At 46.7% G+C, this 6,547-nt stretch overlaps 1 non-coding gene and 1 pseudogene across 1 annotated transcript; one reads left to right on the top strand and one right to left on the bottom strand.

Moving 5' to 3' along the window:
- Positions 1-1,652: 1,652 nt before the first annotated feature.
- LOC107156622 lies at positions 1,653-4,440 on the top strand (annotated as a pseudogene).
- Positions 4,441-4,634: 194 nt separating this feature from the next.
- On the bottom strand, positions 4,635-4,738 carry LOC125620307. Its single transcript, XR_007351920.1, has one exon. It is a non-coding gene; the product is annotated as a small nucleolar RNA U13 (small nucleolar RNA).
- Between the last annotated feature and the right edge of the window lie 1,809 nt (positions 4,739-6,547).

The raw sequence follows: 6,547 nt of genomic DNA, 5'->3' as shown, positions 1-6,547 counted from the left end.
AAAAAAAAAAAAAAAAAAAAAACATTGGACTAATTGGATGATGCCCAGAGACAGTCAGAAACTCAACCCTTGAACAGCTGCAGTCAGCATTTCTGTGGGGTGTTTTTCCTTTCTGCCAAGGACGTGGAATTGCTCATTTCCCTCCAGGGCTGACTGGCATATCTCTATGTCATCTCAACACCTCTACCTCCAACCAGCTCTTTTCCAAATGAGGAGGACACAGAGTGGCCAAGCTTAGGAATCCACAGGCTTCTGCCTAAGACAGGGTCAAAACTAAAGGTAGGGGCCACCTTCTGTGATGGGGACTCAACTGCAGAGTTGGTCTGCTTCTAACTCCTCTGGTGGCCACAGCGTCCTCATACCACAGTGCTGGGACATTTGGACCACACCTCTCAGATGTGAACAACAGGCGCCCATCTTTAAGAGGCACTAAAATGATGCTTGAGTCCCCCGGATACTGGGGATTGAACCCGGAGCCTTGTGCATGCAAAACAAGAACTCTACCAACTGAGCTATATCCCCAACCCAAAATGTCAACTTTCTTAATTAAAAAACTAAAAGGGGGGCACAGTGGCACACCCCTGTAATCCTAGCAACTTGGGAGGCTGAGACAGGAGGATCACAAATCCAAGGCCAGCCTAGGCAACTTGGTGAGACCCGGCCTCAAAGTAAAACAAGAAGGGCTGAGAATGTAGCTAAATTGTAGAGTGAGTGTCCCTGGGTTTAGTCCCCAGTCCTACAAAAGAGAGGTCCTATTATTTTATTTCTTCATATTTATTTAGTTCCTACACTTTGTGCAGGCCACTGTGCCTTGACTGAGGATTCAAGTGGGACTACAGCGGTGAGCAGGACAAACAGGGTGCTGCCCTTGGAGATCTTGCGTTAGGTGGGTGACATGACGGCAAGTCAGAGAAAAAGTAACTCCCGTGGGCTTAAGCAATAGGGCATAGTGTTCCTGGCTCACGGAAAATGGAAAGGTCCAGAGACGTCAGCCCCAGGTGAGCCTTCATCAAGCCGCTGGGGTCTCCCCAAGACCCAGTTTCTTTCCACTTTTTATGCAACAAGTTGTTGCAGTGCTCATTACAGTGTTATGGGGAAAGGGTAAGAGGACACAGCCTCTCTGGGTATTATGCATTCACTACAAATGGCTGCTATGAAGACTGTCGCACCAGGGAACAGTGCTCAGAATGCTAAGTGAAAAAAGTAGGCCACAGAGTTTTATGGAGACTGATTACAGCTCTGCCAAAGGAAAAAAAAATTTCTAAAAAGTCTAGAAATAAATTCACCTAAACGCTAACCACAGTAGCCAGGTAGGTTTTGTCTGTTATCTTCAGTTGTCATCTTCCAGATTTTCTAGGGTTTCGCCATCCTCTCTCCAGCGGGCTGTGTTCTCACTGCCTCCTGCACGTGCTGAGTGACCCGGTCTTTGTCCTCTTGCTGGTGTATGCCTTCCCCTTTTGACCTATGAATCCATTAAATATTTATTGATAATTGATACAAGGATATCATGTAGCTTTGGGAAGAAAATATGTTTATGAAAACACTTTGTAAAGTGCTTTACAGGTGTTAGTTGTATTGTAGGAGGGAAAGACTGGAGGAAAAGATCACATTATTTGCATACTATGGAGTCCTGTACTATTGGGGAGGTCAGGATGGAAAATCAGAACAGGGCTGTGACCCTCAAGGAGCTTACCATCTTATCAGCTGCACAGGGCCCGAACAACACCCCTGAAACGGTCAACAGTGATGGAAGGCTGAGGAGAGCAGAAGGAGGTGGCGGCGCCCGGAAGATGCTGCTCTTTGGCGTAAATTGCAATCGATTAGGGATCCTTTCTCAGACTCACGTTAGAAGTGAGAGTTCAGATAAGTGAGGCCGCCACTGCTGTTTTGAACACCTCAAGGGGAGAATGGATTTATCCGAGTGGAAAAGAAGAGCTTGCTAGGAGTCAAAGAAAACAATAGAAAGTCCAGCACTAGGGCTCCTTCTCCTACCAACGCAAGGACGGCTCTGATGAGAAGCCAAGGATGGCTCTAAAGCAAAGGGACCACCAAGGAGTCAAGGCGAAAGACCGGGCAGGGATAGGACTCGGGAAGCAGTAGTACCCGGTCTCGGTCCAGTTCCACGTCCAGCTCAGGATCCGGGACCAGCACAGGCTCCAGCAGTGGCTGCAGCCCTTCCTCTGCATCTCGGGAAGCTCCGGGACCTCCCGCAGCTCCGGCGCTTCCCGGATCTCCCAGGCACAACAGGTGGCGCGGCGCTCCAAATGCAGGCCACCTAAAGGGAAGCGAAGGAAAGGAAAAGGCGGAGCCCTTCCCCTAAACCTACCGAAGTGCATATTGGAAGGCTCACCAGGAATGTGACCAAGGATCACATCGCGGAGATACCTTCTACCTGTGGAAAAACTAAAATGACTGGCTCGCCTGTGGGAAGGATGCGTCCTCATCCATGCAGAGGCTGTGCATGTGTGGAGTTCCAGAGTCCGGATGAAGTGAGAAGGCGCTGAAGCGCCTGGATGGAGGACAAATTGATGGCCAGGAGATGGCTGCTACTGCTGTGCTGGCCCCCTGGCCTAGGCCACCCCCCAGGCGGTAGGTCACCCCCACGGATGAGGAGGAGGTCACGCTCTCCAAGACGCAGGTCCCCCATGCGCAGGCGGTCCCGCTCCCCACAGAAGCCGCCCCAGTTCACATTCCTCCCGAAGCTCATCTGTACCTTACATTCCACCCAGCTCAGCGTGTCGCTTTGCTAGCTGAAGGAGGGTCAGCAGGAAGGACCCCTCCCTTGGCAGGCTTCAGAGGCAGCAGTTGAGGCCTTTCCTCTGCAGGCAGGTTCTGACTGCAGAAGTGCTCATGGTTCAGGGCTGTGCCCACTCAGGGGCCTGCAGTTTTCTGGCTAGAAAGCTCACCCATTCCTGTTCCTAGGTCTGTTCAGTGGCAGAGCCAGCAGGGACCAGCAAGTTCCAGGTGGCAGTGTGGCCCAGCTTTTTCACAGATGACCTGAGCGAGGCTGGCAAACCTGGTTGTGCCCTTGCTGATGCTGTGCTATGTCTGCAGGGGACCAAGCTGCCATTCCTCTTAGGCCTGGCCTCCCCCCCACACACTTGAATTCTCTTCCACCCTCTAGGGTTGTCCCCCCACCTGTTAATTGCTGTAAATGCTTCTGTCTTTCCATCTCCTCTCCACGCCCCTGCCCCACATATCCCTTACTCTCTCAAATTGGTGAGCAAGTTGAGAGCCAGCTCTGCAAGGTCATTACAGAGCCCCTGTTCTGACTGCCATTGGTGGGGGTCTTGCAGGATACCTTGGCAACGTGTATATTGCTTTTTTTTCCCTCATTGTACAGTCAGTACTATAAAATTTGTTTTTTGAGTTTTGTAACTTTGTAGCATTTTAGATAAGGTTGTGTTTGTAAGAAATCCTAATACAAGAGAAGGGTAGGGAGGCTGCAGAGCTAGATAAGCCTTGGAGGATCGAAGCAGGTAGATCCCAGAGAAAGGGCAGGGAGAGAGCTCGGCATGTGTGGGGCACCGTGAGCTGAGGTGTTCTGTGGGAAATGGTGGGAGGGGAAGTGGGGGAGAGAGATGGAGCGTCTCCCCTGGGGAACGTCTGGTTTCGGGGTTTCATCTCGTTTTGTTTTCATTAGCATCCGAATCCTAGGGAGCTAGGAATCTTTCCGGCCTATCTTGCTCAGCACTGAATCTCTGGTGTCTAGAAGAGTAGTTTCTGGCACATGGTAGACACTCAAAAAATATCAGTTAAAGGGAAAGTGGAATGAATGAATCGCACAGTGACGTGATAAATAAGGCTGATCCCAAAGAGGTGATTAGAAGGAGTTGAAAAGGTGCAGGCTGGTGGCAAGGAGACAAGTCACAGATGTCAGAGCACCTCCAAACCCGAAGTAATAAGAAGGCTGAACTGGGACCGTGGCTGCTGTTACGGTTTGGATACGAGGTGTCCCCCCAAAGCTCCTGTGCCAATGAAGGAATATTCAGAGGTGAAATGGTGGGATTGTAAAAGCTCAAACCTCTTCAGCCCGTCTTCTTTTTAATGAACTAACCAGGTAGTGACTGTAGATGGGTGGAGCACGGCTGGAGAAGACGGGTCACTGGGGAGTGTCCTGGAAGGGTTCGTCTTCCCTGTGGCCCCTTGCCAAGATGTTCTACCTAACGTCGGGCCCAGAGCAATGGAGTTGGCCAGTCACGGACCAAACTGAAACTGTGAGCCCAAATGAACTTTTCCTCCTCTAGATTGTTCTTGTCAGGTATTTTGGTCTCAGCAACAAGAAGCTAGCTAATACAGCTCTGACCTTGAAGGTAAGGAACTGGTACACAGATCACCTGGAAATAGCTGATGCACATTGGTGACTAACCAACTGGGTTCAGGAGATGAAGGAGAGAAAAGAATAAAAGATAACATTAAAGGAAATGACTCATTCTTCAAGACTTTGCCTGAGTTCTCTTTCTTGAAGCCTTTTCCAGAATCCCCAAGCCTGTGCTGTGTTTCCTTTCTGAACTCAGTTAACATAAACAATCTGTACCACTCTGTTGAAGGAGACAATAATGTATTTTCATGATTATAATTCAGACTTTGCATTGTATTTGTTTCCTCAACTAGATTGCAAGCTCCCCCCCCCATATAAGATGGTTAATGTGTTGACATCATAACAAGGTTTAGAGGGAGGCACATCTCACACAACAGTGTGAACACACAATCATCACACTTATGAACCAAAAAGGATCTAAATTGCAAGCTTTTAAAAATCAAGGCTATCTCTAATCCTTACAGTGCTCAGTCCTAGAAGATGCCGCATAATAAGTGTTCATTGACTTAAAAGAAACCTGGATTCTCCTCTGTGCTAAAGATAGCACTTAGTTCTATTTATTTATTTATTTATTTAGAATTGTTTTCAACTCTCTTAGTTGGTCCCAGGACATAGATCCTAAGTACCAATATCCTCCTCCTGGAAAAGTCAAATACCAACTATTACCATTGCCATCAGCAATAGAGAATCTCATTTATTCCCTCATTTTTTCATTCAGTCATTCAATAATGGGGGAACAGAGTAGCATAGAATTTAAAGAGTTAGCATAGACTGGGTGTGGTAGTGCAAACCTGTAATCCCAGTGACTTGGGAGGCTGAAACAGGAGAATTGCAAGTTTGTGGCCAGTCTGGGCAGCTTAGTGAGACCCAGTCTCAAAATAAAAGTTAAAAGAGCTGGGCATGTAGTTAGGAGATGGAGTGGTAAAGCACCCCTGGGTTCAATCCCTAAAAATAAAAAAGTTAGCATGGGTTTGGGATCTTGCTTATAATGTTAGATCTATCCTTTACTGTGCATGCTTTAATTCCGCATCTGTAAAGCCAAGATAATAATGTCTACTTAATAAGACATTCAGTGAGTGCTTACAGTGTGCCAGGTGCTGTCATGTATTTCCCATTTTACAGATGAGGAAACTGAGACAGTAAGTTCCTCATCTAAGGATGCACAGATCACAAGCAATAATCAGGTCCTAGAACCTTGTGGGTAATTCTGTGCTTTACACACTCACAACTGCAACAATGGTCCACACAAAGCCATATGCAAGGATCATAAGACACATGTCTGGCACACAGTGTACAATGAATATGTCATTATTCCGTAAGTATTTTTAGAGCATTTAGTATGTCAAACATGTAGGGTTAGGCTTTGAGGAATAAAGAGGAAAAAAGCCGGTGTGGTGGCACATGCCTGCAATCCCAGCTACTTGGGAGGCTGAGGCAGGAAGATTGAAAGTTTGAGGCCAGCCTCAGCAATTTAGTAAGACCTTGTCTCAAAATTAAAAAAAAAAAAAAAAAAAATAGAAGGGCTGGGGGTATAGCTCAGTGGTAGAGCCCCCTGGGTTCAATCCCTAGTAATGAAGGATAAATAAATAAGAAAGAAACTGTCCTCAAATTGCTACTAATCTAGTAGTGCCACCAGATATCTCTATGCCAAGAGGCAAACAATCAATCATGTACCATTACTGCTAAAATAAATTTTAGAAAGCATCCAATCCAATCGAGGCTCAAAGGTGGAGGTGGGATGAGTTACTTTAGGTTGAAGTTTGGACAAGAATCTAGATCTAACTGAAATGCCATGTCCTTGGCCTAAGGAAAGTGTTCAAAAAAGCCAGTCCCAAGATTGTCCCTATCCCAGCCGGCATCACTTTCAGAGGGCATTCCTTGGGAAACAGAAGATTGGGGGTGGGGGGCAGGCAGAGAGTGACCGATGGACAGACCCAGGAACCTCTCAGCTCATCTGGCTCCCCTGAGTCCACATTCTTAATCATAATTGTGTTTTTCTAAATTTCAAGTGATTCTGGACATGGTGGCAGCACGCCTGTAACCCCAGTGGAGCAGGAGGCTAAGGCAGGAGGATTACGAGTTCAAAGACAGCTTTATCTTTGAACAGCAACTTAGTGAGACCCTAACTAATTCAGTAAGACATTGTCTCTAAATTAAAAAAAATATATAAATATATAAATATATATATATATATATATATATATATATATATATATATATATATAT

Source organism: Marmota marmota, unplaced genomic scaffold, assembly GCF_001458135.2.
Source record: "Marmota marmota marmota unplaced genomic scaffold, marMar, whole genome shotgun sequence".
Taxonomy (NCBI): domain Eukaryota; kingdom Metazoa; phylum Chordata; class Mammalia; order Rodentia; family Sciuridae; genus Marmota; species Marmota marmota.
The sequence above is the reverse complement of the archived record's forward strand: the minus strand, read 5'-3'. Positions and strand labels throughout refer to the sequence as shown.